Source organism: Amblyomma americanum, chromosome 11 (genome assembly GCF_052857255.1).
Source record: "Amblyomma americanum isolate KBUSLIRL-KWMA chromosome 11, ASM5285725v1, whole genome shotgun sequence".
NCBI classification, from domain to species: domain Eukaryota; kingdom Metazoa; phylum Arthropoda; class Arachnida; order Ixodida; family Ixodidae; genus Amblyomma; species Amblyomma americanum.
In genome coordinates, this window is record NC_135507.1 from 12,998,258 (window position 1) to 13,025,373 (window position 27,116).

The 27,116-nt window shown below is 46.2% G+C and overlaps 1 long non-coding RNA gene across 1 annotated transcript; it reads right to left on the reverse strand.

The window, feature by feature from the left end:
• Positions 1–1,648: 1,648 nt before the first annotated feature.
• On the reverse strand, positions 1,649–27,019 carry LOC144110448 (uncharacterized). The gene is made up of 10 exons (XR_013309842.1): positions 26,902–27,019; positions 18,562–18,737; positions 13,047–13,223; positions 11,581–11,686; positions 9,973–10,101; positions 5,762–5,794; positions 3,875–4,008; positions 3,199–3,286; positions 2,648–2,907; positions 1,649–1,887 (listed from the first exon to the last, which is right to left on the reverse strand). It is a non-coding gene; the product is annotated as an uncharacterized LOC144110448 (long non-coding RNA).
• Positions 27,020–27,116: the final 97 nt, after the last annotated feature.

Here is a 27,116-nt window from a genome sequence, read left to right on the forward strand (position 1 = left end):
ACGTCGACACGCCACGAAATGCGCGCAACATCAAAGCTGCACCTGCAGAATCTAGCACAGCTGGCACGGTGGGGCTAAGACAACAAGAAGCACAACTTTCGTATCCCGTGAGCGAACGAGTCCATCAACAACCACGCCAAACAGCATTTACTGCGAAGAAAGACTGCAGTTGCGCTTTGCACCAAATCACCTGAAAAAGCAAGACTGACAACTGCAGAACGGCCACTTACCTCACAAATTCGCGGATCCAGCACATTATTGAAGTTTGCCCGCCCAATCCTGTGCAGCCAAACCTTTCGGCGAGCCGCGTTGCTTTTTCCGGAAGGAATTACAAAAAATCTTATCCCACTGTCTCCACGGTTGCTGCATCCATACGCGCAAAAGAAGCTCGGCATCGACGCAACGCGTAGACGCCGTCAAAAATGGCAAAACACTTCCCGCCAAAACAGTTGCACAGAAAGAATACGAAGCGCGATTCCTACCCCCGACAATAGCGCCGGCGTCTACTGCGGAGCAAAAAAGCGCGCGCTAACAAGTGACCACTGCGCCTCGGCCAATGGGAGGCACGATTATCCGGCGGCGCGCCAGGAGAGGAGGGTTGTTGGAAAGTTCAAAGCTATGCGTTACTTTTGCTTCATACAGGGGCTTTACGTTAACATGATTCAACGTCAACGCTCACCACGCAGTTGCGCGAAACCACGTGACTCGCCGTTCGTTATCCGATAATAAAAGCGCACAGCGTGGATAGCCGTGGAGTAGTTTCACGCTAGAACCATTCCTTTTGCTGTGCATCGTACACGGCTGATTGAATCTGATGATTATGATGAAAAGCGTCGACAAGGCGCGATGATGGATAGAGCGAGGAAAGCTACAGACAAGCGTGTCTGACTATGCTTAAACTTCCGCTTCCGCTCTTTAGCTAGGTTCTGCCGGGTTGAGCCCTAAGCCATTTTTTTTCTCCGCTCCTTATGCGAGAGACTAGGACAAACGCCAATACTGAGGCCACGGATAACAAAATTAAGGCCCAAATTCAGTCCATTGTTAACATCATTAAGGAACTAGCGACAGAAACCAAAAGCTAGGAAACGAGCTGTTAACTATTAATACGTGGTGAATAAGAGACGCTATTATGATAGCCTTTCAAAAACTCCAAAATGGCCAGGCAAGGAAGGAAAACATACGCTGTGGCAGTGGAACTGTCGGGGATACCGCCGCAAGCGAGCGGTTCTCAAACGACGCCTGATAGCGAAAGACGGCCCGGACGTGATCGCTCTTCACGCTGGGGGACCACAAAATTATCAGGCTATCAGTCTTTCAGCACATCTGGTAAGAAGGCGGGACTTACCACACTCGTCAAAAATAACATAACGGTTATTGCGCATGACACGGGTCTAAATATTAACGTAAAGCACGTTCTTCTAGAGCTTGCCCTAATTAGAAAACTCATACCAGCCTTTTTTTAATAAATATGTACAGCAGTCCAAAACAAAGGAAGACTCGCTTCGGGTCTCTTCTACAGCAAAATTCTACGCATTGCGTAAGCAATGGCGGTAATGGTCGGCACACAAAACCAACGCAAAGCTGTAATCTGGAGCACAACAATGCATTTATTTTGCTTCACGGAATGCCATCTGTGGACTGGCGGCATTGTGGACAACAGCCCCATATTGCACCAAAGACCAACACTCCAGGCGCATCCATCGAGGAAATGCAATCGCATCTGCCCTTAAAGCTCATCGGGAGACTCGCTGGGCTCAAAAAGGCGGGGGCTGTAGGGTACATCCTCGGCGGAAGCGCCACGATCCCCCACTAACGACTAGGTGGGGTGAGCTCTCTTGGACCCGACTTCGTGGAGACTAAAGTCACATCTCGAAGGCGGTGGCCCACCTGCAAACGAAACGATGTGGAACACATCATAACGAGGGCGCAGGTTGAAGCTTTTACGCAACACACAAACACCAAGGGTTTGCCCTTGCAAATCTATACACTCGGTCCTCCTGAACCTAATAAGATCCGATTAAGAGAACACTTTCTACACAGACAGTACAGCCACTGTTAAGGGTGCCAGCTGCCTCACTGGCTCTCTGCTGTTCTCCGCTGAAACAAAAACAACGCGTTTAGTCACGTCATGTGCTCATTGCGGACGCCTAAGCCACAACCGAAATGCAGAAACGATCACATTGGCGCTCGGCTACTGAGCCGAAGCTCTCTAGGCTTCCTTCTTTCATTCCTTCCTTTATCCCTTCCTTTACGGCAGGGTTCAGGTGTGTATCGAGATGTGAGACAGTTACTACGCCATTTGATGACGTTAGTCTGTTGTTACCTGTGTGACAATACGGCCACAATGTCCTTCACTTCCGAACGGTGACCCCATGATTCTTTTCTTAGCTGTCAACGTTTCAGTGGTTTACCGCGGGTGCCGGAATCCACTAAATCACGGTAACAAGTTTCCCACCAAGGAAAGGCCACATCTCGTACACGAGGGTATTTTTTTCGGACTGAAACGTCTTCACAGCCTCGTACCTTGTGCTTGAGTCACTCCTCTTCCCACTAACTCTCCAACTCTTATTCCATTGAGTGAAGGAGACTACCATATTCTGTCCACAATCGTATATTGCTTCAGAAAAACGCGCCACTTCTCACTTACCGGTAGATAAACGAGCCGGACTGTCGAGTCTCCTGTGCCACCCCTGCGTGCCGCTTGAATGCACCCAGACGTCTCTGGTCGTACTGGCTGCGCCGGCCGGAATCCTGGACCAAGAGTTCTTCGTAGCCCAGGAAGTCGCACAGGCCGTCCGGGGGCATCGGATGCTGGTGTAGAGCGCGGTAGCTCACCGTGCAAATGTCTTTGTCCGAGCGAGAGAGAGAGGGAGGCCATTTGGGTTTGGTGGTCGGGTGCAAGGTTGTCTGCGTCATGTCCAAAAGCTTGTTGACATGTGTGGCATGTCGGATACTGAATTTAATTATGAACTGGCTTGTAGGATGGCTGTGGATTGGATTGTGGATTTGGTATGGATTGTTGAATGCATGACACATCCTCTCCACGCCACTCATGAGGCAAGAATTGCTTTCACATTAACATGCTCTAGAAATGCTCAGTGTACTGTTTAGTGCTCGCCAATGAACGGTGGCCCTCACCAATAGGCTGCGGCACCAACGGATATATGTCATGCGGGTCGGGCCGAAGTGGCCACTCACCTCCGACAGGTTGTGCCTGGGTTATAGGTGCCCTGAAGTTGACGAGCTCCGACGGTGGCGTTCGGATTCCGTTCGGGGGGCCTGGCTGCTGTGAAACACCAATGTGCACCGCGAGAGAAGAAAGTGGCAAAATTAGTAGCGAAAGGAAGAACAAAATAAAATTTCAAAGAAAAGACAGGACGAAAATGGTAATAGCATACCACTGTATAAAGTGCATCGAAAGAACGAGGAACGACACCTGCTTAAACATAAACAGCTTCAAAATCATATAATAATGAGTTATAGTCAAGAAACTAGCACTCCAAAGGTGTTCAACATTCGTATATAATACCGATACATACAATCCGCCATTCAGAAAAAAAAGCACTAGCATATCAGTTGCAGTCCTTCCGTTAATTTAAGACAAATTGAAGTCATAACTATGTAAATATACCAAACGTCACTCGATACAGCCAGCTACAAGCCAACAAAAATAACCAGGCAAAACAAAATGCACGTAACACCTCGAGACATCAAGCCCTCATGAGGCGCACCACACAAGCAGATAATCCTAAATGCAGATAGACCGGCAGTTTTTTCTTAGTTTGGCGTGGTGGGCCTCAGAATGCTGTTCAATGTATTGCTAAATATACCTAAAGCATTAACCCTGCCTAACCAAAAAAATAGTAATGCTTACCACGTGCTCAGTCCTCCCAGCATCCACCTGCTTCCATGATGGGGCTGGCTGGCTCAATTCCGCCCCAAACGGCTACTGGCGATTCCACGCTGAACCGGGAAACGCAAGTCTCTTCTAGAAGCTGGATGGCCCAGCTGCAACGGCAAAATTCCTCGCATGGCAAGTTTTCACAGACTGGCAAGACTTATTTTGCGCAAGCCTTGAATGCGTATGCCTAAAACCCATGCCGAAACCCGCTCCGGACTACACCGCTTGGCCTGGTAGATTACTAGTGCGATAGATTACACTTTTCTGAGGCCACGACGAACTACTCGTGTGCTATTCCTCAAGCTCAGAATACATGCTGATGTGGTCGTTTCTGGCAGATCGCCGTATCCGACACTAGATGTTCAATGAAGTGATGAGAATGTGTCCGGCTGACGATGAAAGTGCAGTATACATCTTTGGATATTCACTAATGTAGTGAGGTTTTAGGAGTGACGACACCTACGCAAGGTTATCTCCCATAGGCCAGTAACGCTCTTCAAACCATATGAAGTCTGCTACAGACTGCGCAGTCCTAAGGCGCTATTGGGATGATTAATTATCAATCATGTCGTCATAGGCGACGATCACTTTGTGCTAAGTTCTTTAGACCTTTACAGAGATCGGTTCTGCACTAAAACTGATCAGGCGATAACCAAGTAGCTCTAGGCATACAATCAGCGAGGTTCCCAACGCTTTTCTGATGAATTCTGTGAATGAACGGTACAAAATGATTACTACCAAAAAAATCGTACGCTTGGCGTAACTCGGCCGTGCCTACTCAAGATAGTGTCAATATCATTATTTATTTATGTATGAAATGAATTTGTAAAGCACATAATACAGGATGACTAAAAGTCTCTTACTGCATTGACTGCCTATTAAACGATTCATGTTGCTGTATATGCAACATTTAACACATATATTTAAAATTTGAGACAATACAGACGGTATTTACTAAACTGTAGGTGCACAGAAATGAAGTTAGAACTAGTTATGAGGAGCGCAACAGTCACGAACTATTATACGAATACAGTAAAAAGAATGCCGTACTGAAATTTGGAAAGGTGTTCCAGAAAAAGAAACAAATCGCATTGCGGCTTCTTCGCTATGAATTAATCCTTTGAAGATTCATTTCAAGTTGCCGCACGGGTTACTTTTATAAATGATGAGAAATAGATTGACTGATTCGCAAATTGATTTGTGCATTAGGCACGACGAGAAAGTGCAAATAGTGTATATGTGTAACTTATAAGAAGAAATGCACCACTGTTGTGAAACGAGCTGTAGGTAACCATTGCAGTGGCTCAATTTTATTCTTGCAATCATTCGAGATGGATGGTATACGCGGTTCACCACCACACTATATATACTGTAAGGTACATGTTGGTATATAAATGCACGATACAGGGATCTAATATAGGGACAGAAAGCATGGACCGGCTGTAGCGAGGGTAAGAATGCGCCTCGTCGATATGCATGCAACAAAGAAGGAATATTTCATTTGAACACCCATTTCGCTTCCATCCTGCACACGCACTTTCAACCAAAAAGCGCGTTCGAAACTGGCGCTCATCCGCAGTGTGTGGTTCAAATCGTACTACTTCCTGTTTAATTATGTACAGTCCAGAAGGAACAAAGCTGGGACATCTATTTATTTATTACTCGGCAATTATATTTGACAAGCACAGATACTCTCTTTTATAAATTCTTTTCCTCTTAACGTATAATATGCAAAAGTCATTCTAAAAATTAATGAAAAAATAACCAGTATATGCGAAATTTTTCCCTGTCACATTGCTCATGACTTCACCGTGTCATTCATACTCGCTTCAGCATTTCTTTCGCCAAGTTAAGGCTCACCTCAAGTAGGAGAAGCGGGGTCATCGCCGTCACCTAGAAAAGAAGTGGAAACAGTGTTGAATAAATCAAGCTGCTTTACAACAGATACGGCCCACGTTAAAACCACCGAATTCAGAGCCTCTTCTGTGCTCTCCGGAAAAATATGCTTTTGCTCTCGTCGTGCTTCCATTTGGCCATCGGCAGATCATGTTGTCGCTATAGGAAGTCAGAGCAAAGCAATTCGTCTTGACGGCAGCGCTCGCAGTCATCACTAATATTTGCGTATAGTATCTAAAATTGAGAAATATCATGCAGAATAATGCGGGCATACCTAGGGCCTCCCTCTCCGGCCAAACAATTGTGTCAATTGAAATACGGAAAGCACTGTCCCTTACATTCAAAGAAAACTCATGATACTGACAACTCAGTCGTGTGAAAGGCACTGAAAAGTAATGAACCACGTTATTGGCCGCTGTTATGTGCAGGTGCTATAGTTCCAGTCTTGTTCAAAAGTTTTAAGGCCACAGGCTTTTCGCTTCGATCGTATAACAGAACTATCACAAGACTATTAAAGACCGAATGCCCTTTCAATGCTAGCAGGTTTCTCCTTGCGATAGGGAAGCTTCCTGCTTGCCTTGTGTTTTGGATGATCTACTGCACGGGGTATTTTAGGAGCATTCATTTCGCTGCAGCTGTACGCTTTGACCAAAACAACGTATTCGGAAGAGGGCAGAGAAAGCTAGGGACCATTACAATTGCCTTAAACAAACTTAATGGATGTGATTAGGCAGAAAGTTGTCGAGGGAACTTAAGTGTAAAATGAAGCAATGAGATTTTATGTGATTTCGCGAATATTGCTTTATGCATTGACTATTACTTTTTTTCACTTAAGTTGACATGAGACGCGCCGATTAAGTTAGATTACTGCCGATTAAGTTAGATTACTGAAAGCGCCTGTAAGCTGAGTGGGAATATTGTCTTCACTTCTTTCTTGGCCATACTATGCATTAAGTAAAAATGGGATTGAGAAGAAAATATTCCTGATTGTCATTACTGGTCATGACAAGAAAGCATTCGATATATTGTACAGTTTTAACCCGTGGTACACTGTCTTCTTGGCGCTGTATAGCTTCCTCAAAAAAAAAAACACTACCAGGAATTCAAGAGAGCGCCCAGCCAGCGCCGCTAAGCCTAGTCGCCTATCACATTCTGTTCTTAAGCCAATCGTTTATTCTATTTATGTCAGAAATGACACGCTATTTTTCAATATTCAAAACCATGCGCCACGTGGTGGCAGCCACGCGAACGAGAATTGGCTCTCACGAATTCCTGGTAATGGTAACACTGCGCTGAGTAGGTTTGAACTTTTCACATATTTTGCCACACACTCCCATCACATGCACATGCACATCTCAGTATCCCCTCACCTTTTTATTTGTTCATGCTTTTATGGCCCATTTTTCACTTATGAAGTCATTAGAACTTAATCGCTGTTAGTGAATTCTTCAACTAGAGTACACCGTACCATTTCGGGGGCACACTCCTACCCCCCCAACAAATACTGGGTGGTGCAGTTATTTTTCCTTTCTTGCGTGCCATTATTGGCTTTTTTTTTCAATTTTACACACGGCTCCGCGTGAATGTCAGGTTATCCTAATGACAAAAATCAGCTTGGTCAAAAGATGCTGAATCTGGTCAGTAAGTAAGTAACTGCTTTCCATAACCAATCGTAATAACCACTTCTCCATCAGACCCGGGCCGAAGTTTTCAAAAATTCAGATTAAACGAGAAACACGGGACATCCGATGTGAAGGCATTGGCATGGTATAGTACACAGGATCTAAAGGCCCAAAGCTATATAGGGCATTCTGTGACAGGCGCCAACATAAGGGCTCCGGGATAAGTTTAATTAGCAGGCATGAAAAAGTCAAACAGAAATAACGGAATAGCAAAGAAAACTGACGGAAGTACCGTACGCAGAAACGGGGGGGGGGGGGGGGGGCTGTTAACAGCTGTGTGCTTTTGTATGCCTTACTGTTTATTGCTGTGCTTGCAATACAAGCTTGACGCTCTAACGGTCAACAGAGTACATAACAAGAAAAAACAAACAGCACCTTGTGGGCGGTGTCTCACCATCCCAGTTTGAGCAGTCGCTTCTCAGCCGGCCGCACTAAGAAAAATCACTCAGATGCTTTCGCGCCTGTCTAGTTTAACTCAGTCCACGAAATGATAGGCGGGTACCCCACCACGAGATTGCGGCAGAAGAAAGCGTTTTAACGGTGCGCGAACGAAAGGTGTAAAATCTACCAAAAACTTTAAAATCGAGCCAGACTTCACCACTGCCAAGCGTTTTTTCGATATCTAAACTTCTTCACGCACCTATCTTAAAGGAGGTGGCACCACACCCACACCCTAAATGTGCACGTGTTGCCACGAAAACTACACAAAGACGAAAACGACACAGTCCGTTGTGTGTTGCTTTCTTCATTCGTCCCGTGTTTTGCGGTCGTCTGCCTTTCAGAAGAATGTTGTACCAACTTGTCCGAGCTTCTGCATGCCTTGACAAAAAGTAAAGAGAGAACGAATTCCTAGCACGCAAAAAATCCCGCCGTACAATTCTGTAGATGGGGGTGCAAACGCGATGCTTTGGACGGTTATGAAGAAAGTGTGTGCTGTTTTTAAACGTGCACAGAGAAATTAACAGGCGAGTATATTTATGTTGTTATAGGTTTTAGAGCCCATAAACGACAGGCTATCATGCATCAAATAAACAGGATGAACTGACTTCAGTTGAATGAAGATACTTTCAAACATATCCATATTTAAAGAACCCAACATCTCGCTACACGTCTCAAACTGAATTTCCTTCTTGAGAACAAGCTGCGACCACGGAATCAGAGTGAAACAAAGTGTACAATGCAAATTAGTCCTTCTTTACTTCTACAATACACCCGAATGTCCATTAATAGAAATATTGCCGGCAGACAAAGCAAGGCTAATCCCACCTGTAGCATACAACAACTGAAGACCGAACCATCAGTTGGAATAAACTGGCAGTACAAATTAAGCGCCCTTGAATTCATTAGATTGCACTTTAGTTAGTTGAAGTTGTGGACGACTAATGCAGTGATGTGATTGGCTGAAGCCATTTTGGAGCAGCTTTTTGGAGCAGCCAAAAGGGCATTTTGGAGCAGGGAAATAGGCTTTTAGAGCAGCTCAAGGCTTGTTGCCAGGTGAAAAAATTGACTTTGAGAGATGCAAAATAGTAAGACAAGGAGGAAGGCTTTGGGAGAAAAAAAAGGTGGTGTTCCATAAATACGGTGTTAGGGGCATTTCGATGTGGGCAAAATGCAAAAACACCCGTGTACTCATACTCAGATTTAGGTGCACATTAAAGAAACCCAAGTGGTCCATATTCTGGAGTCCCCCACTACGGCGTGCCTCATAATCAGATCGTGGTTTGGCAATAATTTAATTAAATTAGAGGCAATTGTGCAACATCATATGTTGGCTCAAATAACTAATTTTAGAACTTCAGCACCATTTAATTTGTTATGTGGCCAAGTATAGATCAGCGCTGTGTTATAGCCGCCAAGCCCCTATAGGACAGCAGTTATAAATGGACAAAAAGCAAGTCACTGAAACTTAAATATGGCTAGAATGCAAAGCACAAGCTTACAAAAAAACGATGAAACACAAAAGTGACTAGAATGCAATCACAAGCTTACAGAAAGACAATTCAAAAAGCACTACCAACGGTTTTAAACATACATGAACTGAATAATAATTATGTACGTGTAATGGCAGCACAACTTCTCGGCTTCATGGCCTATCAAAAAGCAGTGGACTTGTTCTGTGCCTTTTTCTGTGAGCAACATCATTCACTCTAACAGCAAAATACTGCCTAGTTGGCTGCCTTAGGCGACATTTTGTCAACAGCAGCTGGAAGCCTTGTTTTCCCTTCAGCAAGCAAGGCCTGCCCACTTTCAATATCACCAAAATTCTTCGTCTTTATGCCGTTGTTAATGAGAAGCTCTGCATTCACCAGCATTTTCTTTGCTGTTTCTACTTCCAGCTTGAGGGTTTTGTCAGCATCATTTGGCGTCATCTTGGGAACATTGGCACGCTGCCGTTTGGCAGCCTGCTCTTCTTCAGCATGGCCTCTGTCGCCTCTTCACTAGTAGTGAAGAGGCGACAGAGGCCATGCGCCAAATACTTGAACCCATGCCTACCTGCGGTCCCTTCCACTGTAGTGGCCTGCCGGAAAATGTCAGGCATCGTCCGCAGCACCACCTGCTTTCTCGTTACGGCCGCTAGAATGCACGAGGACATCATCCAACTCTTCGAGCAGAGAGACCATGCTGGAATGAAAACAACGCGTCCACATAGCGGTTAGCTCCTGTTCTATATGACGTCAGCTACAGCAGCGACACCCGCGGCTATTACACCAATTATCTCGGCTTTGACCGTTGACATTTGACCTTGACCTTTGAGCTTTGACCTTGTCATTTGACCTTGACCTTATGTACCACCTTGGTGTTGAACCTTACTGCCACCAATTATGCACATGCTTTGACCTCTAGCTACATTCTAGGTCAAACTTGCGGCCCCACTGACGACTCGAAAAGCTGGCATAGTGAACCTTTTCGCTTCAACAAAAAAACCACCGAGACACCAAATCCAATTGTGTGTTGGCAGTGCAATAGCATTCGAAGCTGCTGATGGCTTTGTCGGAAGTGACTTGTGAGGCTTGCGATTCTTAGGTTGCTCTTCCCGACCTCTTCCCGTGCACCGCGCGGCATACTTCGGCACTTCACACAGACCAACCTGGTCTGGTGACGTCACTGAGGGTTTTGGGACATAACGTGCTTCCCGCCAATGATATTTCTCCAATTTGGCGTCACTGATGAAGTCATCGCCCAGCGGCCAATCAGGGTTTTTCTTGACAGTGCCAGATGGCGCGTTTCAACAGTGGTGAGAGTTCTTCACTATCGTACAAAAGAACATTGCACAGTGTAATGTGAGCTCGGTCAGGGTCGTTCATAGACTGAAACATGTTCTCCGATATTGCATGCTCAGCAAGCTTCCGCTAAGCTCAGAGATCGAGTAGAGCAAACCAGTGCTCTATGACTCGCCAAGGACAAGCAGAACACGACGAGCCTATTCCGATTTTTTTAAACTATGCGTAAATGGATCCAACGATGCCATGCCCCCGCCATAAAATTCTGCCCTTCCGCTCTTATAAGCAGTATGTACAATTATCAGAAATACAGAAATAACATATCTCTAAAACCAGGCAATAACATCGTATCCATCTAATCGGTGTCAATGGTCCTGCTCAGCTACTTTCTTTAGTGTGCGTTGAACAACTTTTCAATCTGACTCACACACGTAGCTTGCTTCACTGCAGTGATTATTGATTTTACCAAAGGAGTGAGATGCCGACAAATGCTTTTTGCTATGGTCCGGCAGTGTACCTCATTGCACTGCATTGTGCAGCGGAAGATTCGCCAGTCGAACCCAGCACTTCGAGCAAATTCTAAAGGAACGGACTGTGCACAAGGCGATCGCTCGCGTCAGGGGAACCCCAACAGGCTAGGCGACGGAATTGCATGGTTTTCGTAGTTTTAAGCGAAATGCTTCACTACGCTGGGTAAACCAGTCGTCGCGTAGCCCGGATAATGACCTTGAACGACCTTGAAAGCCGACCTAGGAAATATTTGTGGCAGCACAGCAAGGAGAGCTATAGGTGAGCACCACATAACGCGCGATATGCCACTGGATCGCCTCCGGTCTGACCCCGAGAAAGTGTTATCCGAGGACAGAATAATCAGACCTACTTGTTATAAATGTCTCTCGCTCGCATCCTTGGCAGAGCGCCCATGGCTGCTGGTGTCACCCGCTTTCAAGTTATGGCCTTGATGTCGTGGGTGAAGTGACGTCCAGCTGCAGAGGGAGATGAGTCTCAAACTGCAGGTCATGAAAGTCTATGTCATAGCAGAAAGCGAGCTCTCGCGACGCCCTTGTGAATAACGAATTATGTTATTGCATGATGTTTTTGAAAGGATTTGGTAGGTTTTGACAAAAGGCTCTGCATAGAGCACGCGAGAAGATAGGGGTACACTTGGGCATTGTGGTCCCCTACTACCCATCCTGTAATGTGCAGTTACGATGTGACGCATGCTCGTGCTTGCGAGACACGATGTCCCGTCTTGCATTGCCGCCTCAGCGGACAAGTCTACTGAATTGCCCGCTTTGACGCTTTAAATAGAACATATTTTCTTGTGCGCGGTGCCTATCCTCCCAGCACAAAATATGGTATGAAGCGAACAGACATACTATGAAATCGCAAAGTGCAGCGCGACCAAAGGTTCGGCTTAGCGTGTGTGTGTGTGTGTGTGTGTGTGTGCGGGGGGGGTGGTGTTGATTACAAATTAAGACTGCTGGAGGAACAATTGCGAAGAATTACGCGGCAGTAGAACAGGGTGCAACACAGGTTAAATGAAAACTAAACATTTTGACAGATTTACCTGTCTGGTTGGGTTTGAAGACATAATAAACAGCACATCTCCAACCAAAAATGTTAACTTTAACCCAACGTTTCGAAGCCGACTCGGCTCCTTCATCAGGGGTGACTGAGGGCAGTAGCTAGCGTCTTTTAAGGGGTGACTGAGCTACTGCCCTCAGTCACCCCTGATGAAGGAGCCGAGTCGGCTTCGAAAAGTTGGGTTAAAGTGAACATTTTTGGTTGGAGATGTGCAGTTTATTATAAGGTTAAATGAAACCTGCGCCATTCCGAGCCCTCTGAACACAAGCCAGACCTGCACACGCATCTTCTCAAAGCATGTGTCAGCGCCCTTCCCCCAGAAATCATTGGGTCAGCAAATGACAGATCAGGATTCTTAGGTATCGCTCCTCAAGCTGAAATATATGCAAGGATGTAGCGGAGGGGGGCAGACTAGTTATAATCCAGGAGGTGTAAAATTAGTCTGTTTATAATTAATATTCTCTTAGAGCATGATTCTTACAATATCAAGCCCGTGCATTCGAATAAACCGCCGGTTCGAATTAAGGAGGCTCGAATTAAAGAGATTCCAAAATGCACCTCCAACGATCGATATGCCACAAACCTGGTTAATGCAGCAACTTTTCTCTGTTGACCTGTGCGCTATGTACTCGGCTTCCTTTATTCTTCGAAAAAATATTGTACACAGCAAACAGGACTTCTCTGATCAAGGCCTGGTTTAAACACGATATTTAAGCTATGCTGCGGTGTAAATTTACTGGCATAACAGGAAGCGCTTACCGGATCAGCGTGGTGCGCCAGAGTACAGAGATGGGCGTCGTCCCAAGCACCACCTGCTTTCGAGTTGTGGCCCCTCGGAGGGCGAGACGTGGCAGCGCATCTGCCCACCTCACCACGTTCTTTTATTTCCGCAGGAAGAACTGGAAACACAAGTCTCTCCTCGAGCAAGGGCCCTGGCTGGAAGAAGAGGACGCCGTATATTACAGGTAGAGTATAAATGACCTGAAAAGTAACAAGACGGGCTATTTGTCAGGACCAGATGCAAGTTAAAAAACGTCCCCAAGGCAGTTCGTGCACATCGAAGGTTCTGATAGGAGGCAAATGCATAGGACTAGGATATTAAAATTCCGATCAATTTCTAACGTGTTTCGAACAAAAGTTCGCACTGCGGTGGTGATGACCGAGTAGAGGAACGGCCGTACTGGAAACTACTTTCCGGTCCTTCTGTTTCTTATTTCCTCCGCCCCACAGATCCCAGAACCACCCCTCAAAACTGTGTTACTTGAAAAACAACATTATATTTTTCCTTTTCACTTGTGTTTGCTGTTCCTCAACATCTCAAGCTCCGCCTTGGCCTGCGATAAAATTTGAACTCTTCAGCTACATTCTGTGCAGAATAAACATCGATACCTATAACGTCAGCGGCAAATCTGTGTTCCCATGCAATGGGGAAAGTTTTTTTATGATAGTAAAAATGTTAATAGCAAGAAAATGCAAGCTTTCTGAGGGAACATTCAACGCTGCATTCATTGTTATAGTGGTGTCTTACAATATATGAAAATAGTTTACCTCAAATAAAACCTGTTCTAAAACGTGCTTCTCTCGAATTTCTCTTACAATCGATAAGCCGGAAATCTGTTTAATGCAGCAAATTTTCGCTTTGCTGTACGCGATGCACTCGATCCCCTTTATCTTTAGAAAAAATATTGTATACAGCGAATAGGCCTCTTCTATGCTATGTTATGTATTCGGAGCTACGTAAAAATCCACGCACACTCAATGAATAAAGAAAACCACGGTGTAGACCAGGAATCGAACCAGAGCCTTTGGCATTCGAGTCGGGGACGCTTCCACACCGCCGCGACAGCTTGACGTTGGAATATGAATACACGGGTTTCATAGAATCGTATCTTCAAGATCTGCACTCGTAGATACGTTACTCATGGCGTACATGAGTAGTTATGAGCATGTAAATTACAGATGTCTGAATTATGCAAGCACCATGAATTTCCAGCGAATCTCCTCCGTGCTTCATAGAGGGGATTTACTTGGCGTGCAGCCTTGCCGCCATCGTGTGGCACCCACTGAAACCCCCTTCACCATGCAAGGCGCTGGCCCGGCAGATGGCGCGCGCGTAGGCGAATGAGTTTAGACTCTTACTAGTGTCGTTCGTTTCTGAACAGGTGTGACGGAACCGCAGCCGTCTACGAGTGCTAGTGTTGAGCAGCATCTATGTTGCTTTCAGAGGCCACCTAAATACTCTGAGCGATTTGTCCAACAGGCAAGGTGATGGCGTTCCATGGACTCCCTGGCAGCGCTACAACATGTTGTCGCGTTCCACCCTTTAAGGCGAAGCTTAAGCGTCCTCCAATTTTTTTTGTTTAAGCGCCTCATGCTGTGTTTCGAAACGTGTTGATGTCATGAAATATTGCAAGAACTCAGAACAAGTTCTACCCTTATATATTGTCCAATGCCATTGTTAGGCATAGAGGCCTCAGCAAAGGCACAAATTTACAAGGTGAATGTCCAAACCATAATCCTAATCTGTTCTCATGGAAAAAAGTAGGGACTCCAGACAGAAGCCGGATCACATTAAACAACGGCGCCGGACAAGGTCCCACTTCCGCAACTCCCACATGAGCGCCTCTTCATAAAAACGTTCACGCACATAAAATACATCATCTATGTTTTGTTTTGGTGCTCGAAAATAATAGCGCTCATTTCCCAGGGCACACCTGGAGCCCAGTTCCATATTCATAACTTTACCGCAGTTGTGTGGAATTTCTAACAGTCGTTGTGGGCTCGAAGCAAGTTGGAGCTAGTCATGCATTTTCTGGCATGGGTATGATGCTCTGCTGTGCTCCGGCACAAAGAAATATGGAAGATTGTGTGCGGCTCCGGCCAAATAGCTCCGTATGTATAGTTCCGTGTGAGGCACTGGACAGCATGTTATCCAAACAGTGTCAAGCCTGGTCAAGCCATGGAAGCACTGGAAATCACGAGACTTGCACTCGTCCCAAAAAACCGGCGGCTATACGGGAGGGGAAATTTCAGCTCACAACTGGCAGCACACGAAGCGACTGCACTGATATGCAACCATGGCTTCGGTCAAGCACCGACACAGAGACGGGATCCTAACATGGAGGCTCCACGCCCAATCAGACCTGCCCTGAAAAATCCGGGCTGGGTGTAGAAAGCCGCCATCCTCCAGAAACATCAGATGCATGTTGAATGCGGCGCAAAGATTACACTGGCCCGTACGAATAGAAACCGGAAGTCACGGTGAGCGTATATGCTTTAGAAAAAAAACAAGAGGGGACGTTTAAGCTCCGCCTTATGGCTATGACGCGATACCTCTAATGGGTTAGTGACAATTTATGCGAGATTGGTCATTCTCTTTTTTACATTCGTAGGTTGCTGGGCGTCCACGTTCCGCTTCTGGCGCGCGAGTGCAGCAGTTAAGCGATGTGCCACTCCCACGGCAGGTGGCTATATCAAACATAGCCACCTGTGCGGCTTGTGAGACCCAGGTTGCTCTTCCTGAGCACACTTACGCCACCAGTGACTAAATTAACTGCCACTTCCCATGGTGGGAGTTTTCTGACAATTTGGTCGGCAGGTTGTGATGACATCACAAGCTCATATGGACCTAGGCGGCCCCCCTAGGTTGATTCTCTGAGGATTTTTCGGTCATGCCGCTGTCGACGCGCAGTTTTCCGCTGAAGGCGCCATAACGCCGTCGCGTTAAACCGGAGCCTACCCGAGGTGCCATGACTCGAACCCTCGCAATATGAGGCGCGGGGGTGCTCTCTAAGACGGCAACTCTAAGACGGTGCTCTCTAAGTTGCATGATAGCTTTTGAAAGCATCGCCAAATTTACAGGAAGCTCAGGTAATGCAAGTGGCGGTGTAAAGCGAACGCCGTGCTTGGTTTCATGCGGTAACAAATTACAGCGAACTACGAGTTCCAGCATTAACCACAAAGCGATAGGCCTGGTGTCGGACATTTTTTGTAAAGATTTTGTGTGGTGTCCCGAGCATGTGCGAGCCTGAGAATGTGAAGAACGAGTGGCGCCCCAGGAATGCGGCGGCTCAGTTCGCAAACAATGTTCTACCGAGGCGCTGTATGCTTCACCTTCGAGTCCTCATCTGCTTGCCCTTACAAAATTTTCTTTAGACAGTCTATAGACTATCCATGACATCCGTCTATAAAGTCTATAGACAGTCTATAGACGAATCCTAAGATAATCTATAGATTTATGGCCACAAAATTTTAGTGCACGCTTGTCTAAGTTGCCTCAGCAGATAGCCTGTGACAAAAGCAGCATGCATTGCAATCACGTTTTCTGGCCGCTGTACAGTTCCCTGGTCCCGCGGAGTTGACCCACTGCCTGTTTTTCTTCGCGCCTCGAGGTCACCCCACAGCAAAGGGTCAGGAGTGCGACCGGAGGAGACATCCGGCGCGTAATCAAGAACGAAAGCGAGCATGACAAGATGAGTGAAGACGATCCTGGAGATCACTGCGCTCCTCAAGAGAAAAACGAACAATGCTAATAGAGTTCGCTGCCACTCGGCCTGTCGCAATCTCACTCTCACGGCCACGCTCCCAATCCAAGTGGGAGAGTAAGGGAAGAGTGTGACAGAGTCTCAACCACACTCCTTTCGACCACGTCAGCACTATCCTATGACGGGACTTTCTGCTCAGTGCCCACACTTCGGCCCATATATGGCTCTTATGTACAACATAACCTGGACCTCATCAACGAATTATGCTTGAGAGACTGTGACAGGACCGTCGTTTGGCCCAGAAGCACTGCCGCGAACCGCTAATGGCCAGCGAGGGCAACAGAGGCATGGCCCAGACCTAACTCCATCCACCAATAGGACAATCATGACTACCTTATCAGGTGGCCGTACGATACGTCACTGCCGAGATGGGGGATGTGCCGTCACTGAGATCACCTGCTTCAAGTTCTGGCTTTTAATTTGAGCCACATTTTTACATTAAGATATAAATGCGATATGATCTCGGAAAAATGAAGAAACACGTAGAAAAAAACACCCGAACCACGGTCGAAGTCAATCATAATGCATCATAACCTCCAGCAAACAAACAAAACAAAGCTGCAAAAAGCACTGAGAAGAAAAAAACAGTAATAAGATACGTTTAGCTAAGAACTCAAGAGCGTGACTTTTGTTTTTAGTTTGGTCGGATTTCATGACAGTGTCTGATAAGGTGGTGCATTCCGTTATTGAAAGGAAATATTGAAAAGGAAATGGCAGAGTAATTGTCTCACATCTCGGTGCACGCCCAAACAGCGCCCTAAGAAAACGGAGGAAAATAAAAGTTAAATAAGATAAACGGAGAAAAAGAGGTGGCACAGAGAAGGCTCCGGAGTAATTTCGACCACCTGGGAGTCTAACTCACACTACTAACATCTCACAGCACACGGGTGCCTTTGTGTTTCGCCTCCATCAACGCGGCTGCCACGGCACGGTATTGTGCCTATTATAAATTGGTAATGGTGATGGTTTGGTTTGGTTTGGTCTATGGGGGCTTAACGTCCCAAAGCAAGTTCAGGCTACAAGGGACGCCGTAGTGGAGGGCTCCAGAAATTTCGACCACCTCTGGGGTTCTTTAACGTGACCTGACATCACATATTACACAGGCTTCTGGAATTTCGCCTCCATCGAAATGCGACTGCTGCAACCTTGATCGAACCCGCGTCTTTCGGGTCAGCAGCCGAGCGCCATAACCACTGAGCCACCGCGGAGGCTGGCATGGGTGATAGCGTTCGACATGAAATAGAGGGTCACGACGTCGCAAGATTACTGGTGGGAATGACTTAGAATTCATCACACTGGAGGGATGGCGAGTTGAGAAAGTGCTAGCTCGGATTCGTTTTTAATGATGTGATACTGGTGCTGCGTGAATAATTGATAATACGAATGGTGCAGCAGGCTTTGTTGGGCTTCTATAGTACTCATAGTGTAAGATTTTTTGGGATCCCAAATGGCACATGCACGTTGGTTAGGTTAGGTTAGGTTAGCTTAGATCAGGTTAAGTTAGCAGAAGCTGAAATAAGATTAATACAATTTCATGCTAAGTCTAACAAACGATTTATACCAAGGTGTATACATATACATTACAAGTTATATCGCATTGTTATTCGAGGATTAGGTCATACAAATGACGTTAACCAGTTAGAGCACCACTCGGTCATTATTGCATCTACGTGAGATTGCAATAATTGGCTATCCTTGTTACACGTCATCCGCAAATATTATTCTCTTACCACAGAGCTGGCCAAGCTGTTAATAAACCTGGTGCGGCTTTCCACCTCCGGCACGTGAAGATTTGCTCCCTGACCAGTGGTGGATCTCCACGCCTGGCCGCGAACAGGCCTCTTCTTCCCTCGTCGGATGATGGTACCAGGGGGGCGACGGTACCAGTGTCCGACTGACGAAGGGCCTGAAAGTATTCAGAGTTGCGACTCGGTTCAACCATACCCATCTTTAAAGAAAATGTAGACTCGCTAGAAATTTACAGTTACATTTTCTCCTGGAGAGCACGCTGTGAAAACGGGATTGAACCCATGCCGTCAGACTGTTTCATAAACTTTTTTTTTTATTTTGCAGTAGAGTAGAATGCCAATTATTCGAAGTCGTACAAAATAAAAAAATTAACTTCAATTACGCTGATTTCTTGTAGGGGAGGTTTTCACAACAACAAAACAACAGTTCAAATAAACCGCCAGTTCGAATGAAAGATATTTCATCACCGTGAAATGCGCTAAACATTTCACGGTCAGAAACGGAACAAAGACAACACAGAGAGCGAACTGACAACTGTTCTTTATCAATTAGATGACTCTCACCACGATGGTGGTGGTGGTGGTTGTTGCTAAGGGATATTCTGGGGAGGGGGATACTGGCCCCGACGTATGTTGGCCTCGTGGACATCACACTTGGGGGCCAGGGGAAGGGGATTGGGATGTGGGGGAGGGGAGGGGGATTGGGGTGGTGGCACAGGTAAGGGACAGCACTTCACAATTCACAGGACACCGAAGACAACACCTGAGGCACCAGGCACGCAGCAAGCAGCCGACTCGCTGGGGAGGGGAAGATGAACGGCGCGCGCTGGGAGTAGCGCGTGCACGTCGGGAGCTTGCAGGAGGCAAGGAGCCGTTACCCCGGAGCAGCCGGAAAGCCGACCAGATGCACAACCAACTAGGCCCAATTCACGCACTTACAATATTGCAATGTTAGTAACGACTGTGTTAATGACATCCAAGTCGAAATCAAGAGGAAGGAATGGGCTTGGGCACGGCATGTAATGCGAAGGCAGGATATCCGCTCATCCTTAAGGGTAACAGAGTAGATTGCAAGAGAAGGCACGCGTAGCAGGGGGCGGATAAGGTTAGGTGCGCGAGTGAGATTAACAAGTTTCCGGGCATTCGGTGGGTGCCGCTGGCAAATCACCTGGGAGAGGCATTTGCCCTGCAGTGGGGGTAGAGGCTGATGGTGATCACCATGATGATGAAAGGCCGGAGTTTAGTGGCGCTGAGCCAACATGGGTCATGCCCCGAACACTGAACTTAGGCCTACCGGCGACTCTCACTGTGGTCGGCGATCCGCAAATGTCAGGCGCCGTCCGCAGCACCCCCTGCTTTTTAGTTGCACTCGATGGAGATGTAGCTGTTCGACCTAGAGGCTCTGCCTGGGTTTTGTCGCGGGAAGTAATGGAAACGCAAGTCTGTATTCTCGCAGAGACCCTGCGGCAGGCGTTGTCGCTGGTGTCACCCACTTTAAACTTAAGGCCCGCTGCCCAGGCCTCACCACCACCAGAGGTCTTGTCGGTGAAATGCCATCCCAATACAGTGAGAGGTGGGATTTATAGGACTGTCGGTGACGTAACTCTTTCGACGTCCTTACAGAAAGCCAGCTCTCGCGACGTCCTAAGAGTAGCGAACTGCATTAACGGAAGATGTTTGCATGCAAAACTCAGTGCAGTGAGCCATATGTAGTGATGTAACCCATGAAAGTATTCCTATTTCTTGTTAGCTATGTTATTGTACGTCTTGTTCCACTCCCCTCAATAATGCCCGCAGGGCCATTAGGGTATTTGAAATAAATAAATTGGTGCTCATTTATTTTGTATGTCACCTACTCATGGCTTTTTGTACTGGTTAACGCTAGCTCGAATGAATACTAATCTGTTGTCAATTTAAAACCATGAACCAGCTCGCCCAAAAGGAAGTATACGTAAATTTCAAAAATAATAACCAAAGCAACCCAAAGGCACAGTTCAACACGACGTGGAAAAAAAACAGGCTTACGAGACAGCAGTCTTCTCTCTGGCACAACCGCCATTGCAGGGGAGAGGACGAGTATATAACTTAGGATCTAGATGCGGGCTTGTTGTCCTAGCTAGGAGCCGTTTATTTGCCGAAGAGGTTGTTATGATGTGTCGCATAGTTGCCCAGTCGTACAATATCGCACGATTTGTCACTTTAAAGAGGGAACTCTATGTGCGAGAATAAGACAGCGACGCAGATGTGCTTTCTTTAGGGTGGCTTCTCACTTCGATTTGGTAAACGCTCCATAGGAGACCAAACTATTCAAGTGCGCATATTGCACCGCTAGTGGTTCGGCACTGACTGCTCCAATAGAGCGGCCCTGGAATCGAGGGCCAGACCAGATTGGACACGTGTGCACAGACACTGCTGTGTACCTGTTCGTAGCCCTCTCCAAGTGTTGTTAGGCCTCTATTACTGATAACAGGATTGTTATCGTTCTTATCTTTGCAGCTCTGCCTTGCAACCACGTCGAAAGAAATTTTCTTTACGGCGGTACAACGGCAGTCGCGCTCACAAAAACAGTGCGCGTGTTGTGGCGGAGACAGTTCACGGGATAGGAGCTATGTCACCAACCGGAAACGTGTTCGCCCAGGGGAGATGTAATTGGCTAATCCGTTGGGCACTTCCGGGTGACACACTTTGCTCGACGGCAACGCTCACCGCTTGAAGCTGTCGCTTGAGCCTTCGCACGAAATTTCGCCGCATACATGGAGCTAAGCCTTAAGTAGGATATGCGCGTCATAAGCTGGTATTTTGATGCACGCCATCTATAAAGTCCTCTCACAAAACTTCATCAGGCGAACAAGCATGTTATGATTTGCTCTACTGTACAACCAAAGAAGGCGATAAGTCTGAGTGCCAGTCTCTTATGACTGACATGACTGGTGAGGGGAGAGAAGTGCAAAACAAACTTTACGGCAGTAGAACAGGGTGTAACATTAAGGCATCGGAAAGTGGCCAAGACCCGAGCACGCACCTTCTCAAAGCATGTGACAACGTCCTGCTGCCCGAAAATCATTGGCAGGAGAAAAAATTTTAGCCAAGGTATTCTTACCTGGAACATTATGTAAAACAACGGAAAATCCCAGGCAGGATGTGGCCTCGAACGTGTACAGAAAACGCAAAGCAAGTGTACATTATTTGCTCATAAGCGACTAAGGTTTTTGGTTTGCTGAAGCACTAAAAATTTCAGATATTACATATTGTTTAAAACGTTTCTTTTTAAGGAAACCAACTCGCAAAGTATCAATTACTGCCATTTCAGCTACGAAAAAGCTCCAGCTATGGGTTAAAACAACACCACACTGCTTACCAGCTGTTTTTTGTAGCGTAGTAGAATTCGGATCATTCTAACTCTAAAAGGACCAATATTTGTTCAGAGTTCGAATGAGTGCGATTCTGACGATGCATGTAGTCAAGGGTCTGACGGAATCCCGTCTGGTCGGGATGGTACATGATACTAGTGAGTCGCACCGACCAAAAATTAAGATCTGACGATGCAAATACGTTTGTTCGCATAAACGGGCAGTTCGAACTAAGCGAGTTCGCAATAACGAGATTCCGCTGTATTAGTGCGAGAAAATAGAATACGCATCCTTAGTTTGGAACCCGCATCAATTGTACTTAATTCACAAACTGGAGTCAATTCAAAATAAAGCAGCGAGATTTATATCCAAGGACTATTCACGTCATTCCAGCAAAATGGCAATCAAATCGTCGCTAAAGCTACCATCACTCGAAAAGAGAAGAATACTAGCACTATTATCACACTTTCACAGATTGTATCACAGTCACTCTTCATTCGCTTCATGCTACATTAAATCCACCCACCGTATCTTGCCGCGCTTAGATCATGCTCTCAAAATCGATCCCATGTTTGCACGTGCCCACCTCTTTAGTCATTCACCATTGTTTATTGCCGTTCATCATTGGAACAAGTTACCGGGCGATATTGTCTTCACCTTAAATCATGACGCCTTTGTGCAGAAACTAGTTTTTTATAAATAAATTCTGATTAGGAAGGCTCGATTCCCGCATATGCTCAATTTAGAATTTTCTGTGCTTTTTTTCGATTTTGCCTGTTGTTTTGTATTTGTGGATGTAAAACTATGTAGATATGTAGATGACTGCTTCTGCCTCATTTGGAAAGATGATTTGCTGGCCTTTTCGTCCCATTTAAATTCCATTGAAGAAGCGATTGATTTCACCGTCGAAGAAGAAATTAATGGCGCGTTGCCCTTCCTGGACGTATTGGTAAAACGAAACAGTGGAAAGCTATCATTCAGTGTCTACAGGAAACCCACCCACACCGGAAGATACCTTAACTTCAAATCTGTGCACCCGGCTAATCAAAAGAAATCTGTTGCCACAACCTTGTTCAAACGCGCAGAACGCATATGCAGTTTTCCTGAAGATCGGGCAGTCGACTTTGGTACTGTACGGCAAGAACTCGCGCGAAACGAGTACCCAGCTGCTTTTGTGGCATCCGCTGAAAAGCAGTTATCTTGCCCGACACGTGAAACTCCCGTGTTGTCCCCTCTGAAACGTGCCGCTGTTCCCTACACACCTGGAATAAGCGAAGCCTTGGCGCGTATTCTGCGCACGTTCCAAGTTCACGTTGCCCATGTCCCCACAAGGAAACTTCGGCATGCGCTGGTTAACATCAAAGACGTTCTCCCCAAAGAAAAGTACCCTGGCGTTGTTTACAGCGTCCCCTGCTCTGATTGTGACAGCGTCTACATCGGCGAGACTGGTGATTTTAATAGACGCCTAAAAGAACATTGTAATGACGTTAAAAACAAAAAAGTGAACTCTAATGCTATCGCCGAACACTCCATATCAACTGGCCACGATATTGACTGGGGTAGGGCACACGTGCTGGCAACTGAAAAGAATCTGTACCGTCGCCTTCACCTCGAATCATTATTCATTCAAACGACTAATCGCACCCTCAATCGCAACACTGGAAATCTAACTCCTGTATACGCACGCTCCCTGCGCCCTCTTTTCAAACGTATTTAATCCTGATGCACTTTCTAATCCTTCTCATTGTGAACAAGGCTCCCGTACGGGAGCCGAAACGTCATTTTGTTTTTTGTTTTTTTTTGTTTTTTTACTTTTGGTCGGCGTCCTCCTTTTAAGTTTTATTAAGTCAGTCTTTTGTCGCACTGAATATAAGCTGAAGAACTTGTTGGCGGAAAGAAATGAGTTAGATAGAACTAACCGTGTTTAGCGAAAGTTGTTAAAAATTACCTACGCGGAGACACGACGTTCGCAGAAACATACGTTATCGCGCAACCAGGTTCCGTGACTGGGTGACATCAATGCATGCGTTCTCAAATCACTGATTGCGTCATCGCACATAAATATGAGTCAAATTTGCCTTGAATCAGAAGCGTACATATCTTTTTATGTGTCCAGCAACCCTTTCAGCCTTTGACCGTCCAGCTCTAAAAATTTTTTTTCATTCTTGTGAAGGACAAGCGAGATAGACACAAGGTAAAAAAAGAGCGATGGGATGGTATACTACTGTGCAACTCAAAATTCATCGACAGCTGCTAAGTCATGGCATGTTGGAGTAGAGGATATGGCAGGGACTTTTACCTAGAAAGGGTTTTTCACGTAACTTCAACCAAGCCATAAGGGTTTATGGGTTTATGGGGGTTTAACGTCCCAAAGCGACTCAGGCTATGAGAGACGCCGTAGTGAAGGGCTCCGAAAATTTCGACCACCTGGGGTTCTTTAATGTGCACTGACATCGCACAGTATACGGGCCTCTAGAATTTCGCCTCCATCGAAATTCGACCGCCGCGGCCGGGATCAAACCCGCGTGTTTCGGGCCAGCAGCCGAGCACCATAACCACTCAGCCACCGCGGCGGCTTAAACCAAGCCATAAAAAATAGTGGTGCATTACGGTTGGATGAAACCAACGATAGTTTCCCGTCACATGGCACTCAATGTAGTTTCTCAATTCAGGTTACTTAGTTAATTAGCTAAAATTAATTCAGCAAACTTTCAAATATACACTTTGGAGTCGTGTGATCAAGGAGGTTAAAGGACTATAGATACCTAAATTTATTGCGCGTTTTCTTCTCTCAAACGATACGTTTGGCATTAGACTACATGGTTTACCCGGTGGTATTTGCCTACAACCACTAAATAATTTATAACTGAATTTCTTCTCTCATGCTGTTTCGGCTACATCGACCGAATGACGACTGTGAGGTCAAGATGATGTTTCGGTCACGCGATCCACTAGAAAATCTAATATAATCACTGATATGTAGTTTTAATTCACTACGACATTCAATCCAGCCACGTCCAAGTCCTGGAATGACAAAAATGACCTGTCAGCGATTATATTAGTTTTTCTAGTAGATCACGTGACCAAAACATCAACTTGGCGTCACAGTCGTGGTTCGGTCGATGAAACCGAAACCGGAACGGCATCAAGAATAAATTCAACTATAAATTATTTTGCAGTCGTACGTACACGAATGCCGCAGTATGCTCCATGTATTCAAATGTCTAACGCAATGTCTCAAAGAAGAAAACACGCAAGCAAAACTTTGGTGTCTATAGTGCTTTCAAAAGGAACAGATTCTGTTTTTTGCAGAAACGTACTATGGAGGGACAAAATTCTTCAGGACGCGCGACGAGCGATTTTGGCCAATAGCTGCAATGCTTGTCCAAGCGATCACCTCTGCAATCACTAGCATGTATCACAGCACGCTTGATTCCGACGTTCACCTCGACAAGTGTGGTCTCCAGCCCGCGCATAATCCCAGAGTTTTCATCTTGGGTCCGGGTGACGAGACACGGAGACTTATGTCCCGACAGTACATCTTAAGTGGTTCTTTTCTTTTTCTGGCGTGTAAAGAAAGCACGCGAAATATAAAAAAAACGTGGCAGCCCTCCCAACGGTGCTTTTAACGAACTAAATGTGCGCTCTGACAGCGCCGTAAACAGCCGCAGCTCAGCTCGACGGGCTGCAAAATGATAAAAAAAAGAAGGAAGCCTAATTTCAAATACGCGACTTCACTGCTTTCCCTTCCTTTTTGGTTTTCTTTATGCGACGGTTGGATACATGCTCCGTCTGAAACGGCTGTCGATGGTGTGCGCATCCCTTAGTCACAGCACGTGCTTCCCATGTTCAGAAAGAATGTGCCCACGCACTTTCAAGACAATGCAGAGAGCGGCGTAGGCCGCTTACTTCTAGACTGAGCGTGCGCACGCTTTGTTCTCTCAGGACGCATTGGCAGCGCTACAATACGGTAGCGCAAAAGCGGAATCAAATTGTTTTTCACATTTCACTTAAGTGTAAAAAAAAAGGTTGAAGTAGAAGACGTGCTTCTACAAAAACCTGGGTCGGTTGTTTCGTAACCCCCTCTACGATGTAAGTGAACCTAACGTGAAAATTAAAATTTTTGCTTAATTATTTTAAGCGAATTAACTAATTAAGTTGAATATAAAAAATACTCTGAGCAGCGCCACACGACTGGAAACAATACGTCCTTGGTTTCACCCAGCTTCGGTGCACCACAATTTTTAAGCATTGGTTCAGTTACGTGAAACACCCCGTATAGTTCAAGAGTGCTCTTTTTTTAGTTTTCCTCACATATTCGTTTTTCGACTTGTTCTCTCCAGTTCGCCACTCTAGGCTCGCGACGCCGGCGATGACCTTCTTCTCGGGTGGCGCGTCTCTTAGCGGCTCACCTTCCTACTTCCACGCTAACCACGCTCCGACGACCCTATGCTCACCCCATGCCCTCCTCGTTCCACGGCAACCCTCCTCCTCATTCTGGGTACCTACCCTCCGAATGGTTCCTATGGCAACGCACACAACGGTTACACCGACTACTGCGACTGCTGCAACTACAGTGTACTACTACAGTAAAAAAAGAAACCTCCCGAAACAGCACTGATTCGATGAAAGATCACAGTTACACCGACTACTGCAACTGCTGCAACTACAGTGTACTACTGTATCGCGATTACTTATGATTGTACCCCCCCCCTATGTAATACCCTCTTCTGGAGGGCCTTTAGGGGTAACTTGAATAAATAAAAAATAAATAAATAAAATACCTCAACAAATGTGGTCATGAAAATTAGCGACACGATCAAAGAAAAAACGCGTTCTTTGCAGCTGCTTCTATCCTGCATTTTGAGACCACTCCTATACTCCAGTCAGATACAACTAAAGAACGAACCGACAGATGTCCCTCAAAAGAGGCCCTCCAGCCAATGGCGTCGACCGGTGGTAAATGGCTTACCGGCCAAAGAAGGAGCATATCCTGCCGGCTGCCGAAGGATTGGAATCGATCCTCGCTGGCCAGGGCCACCTGCTTCTGTGACACGGCTTCAAGTCAACTGGGCGCCATAGCCTCGGGCTGCACTGGCGAACAAGGACAACAGGCATTGGTTAAGCACAGACAAACCACGGACCCGTAGCAAGGACATGCCTCGCCAAATCGAGGACTGAAAAGAC